The sequence below is a fragment of the Arachis stenosperma genome, chromosome 1 (assembly GCF_014773155.1).
Source record: "Arachis stenosperma cultivar V10309 chromosome 1, arast.V10309.gnm1.PFL2, whole genome shotgun sequence".
Taxonomy (NCBI): Eukaryota; Viridiplantae; Streptophyta; class Magnoliopsida; order Fabales; family Fabaceae; genus Arachis; species Arachis stenosperma.
This window is the reverse complement of record NC_080377.1, coordinates 50658514-50659277: the sequence shown is the minus strand read 5'-3', so window position 1 is coordinate 50659277 and position 764 is coordinate 50658514. Positions and strand designations below refer to the sequence as shown.

The 764-nt window shown below is 39.9% G+C and overlaps 1 non-coding gene across 1 annotated transcript; it reads left to right on the top strand.

The window, feature by feature from the left end:
* The first annotated feature begins 454 nt into the window (after nt 1–454).
* LOC130947804 (small nucleolar RNA R71) lies at nt 455–558 on the top strand. The gene has a single exon (XR_009072811.1). It is a non-coding gene; the product is annotated as a small nucleolar RNA R71 (small nucleolar RNA).
* The last annotated feature ends 206 nt before the right edge of the window (nt 559–764 follow it).

The following is a 764-nucleotide window of genomic DNA, read 5'->3' as shown; positions in this document are numbered from 1 at the left end:
CTTCTATGAGAAATTTGGATGATTTCTCCATGATAAATTATAGGTGTTTCCATAAGGTTCACCCATGTAATTTACCTCTGCCATTGCAAGATTCTCAGGATCATAAGCTTCTACTTCAGAAGATGCCTCTTTACTACTGTTGGATGCATTTTGCCATCCATTCAGACTTTGAGAAATCATGTTGACTTGCTGAGTCATCATTTTGTTCTGAGCCAATATGGCATTCAGAGCATCAATTTCAAAAACTCCCTTCCTTTGAGGCGTCCCATTATTCACAAAATTCCTCTCAGAAGTGTACATGAACTGGTTATTTGCAACCATGTCAATAAGTTCTTGAGCTTCTGCAGGCATTTTCTTTAGGTGAATGGATCCACCTACAGAATGGTCCAGTGACATTTTAGAGAACTCAGATAGACCATAATAGAATATATCTATCATGGTCCATTCTGAAAATATGTCAGAAGGACATCTTTTGGTCATCTGCTTGTATCTTTCCCAAGCTTCATAGAGGGATTCACCATCTTTTTGTTTGAAGGTCTGAACATCCACTCTAAGCTTGCTCAGCTTTTGAGGAGGAAAGAACTTAGCCGAGAAGGCCGTGACCAGCTTATCTCAGGAGTCCAGGCTATCATTAGGTTGAGAGTCCAACCATATTCTAGCTCTGTCTCTTACAGCAAAAGGGAAAAACATGAGCCTGTAGACTTCAGGATCTACTCCATTAGTCTTAACAGTCTCACAGATCTACAAGAACTCAGTCAAGAACT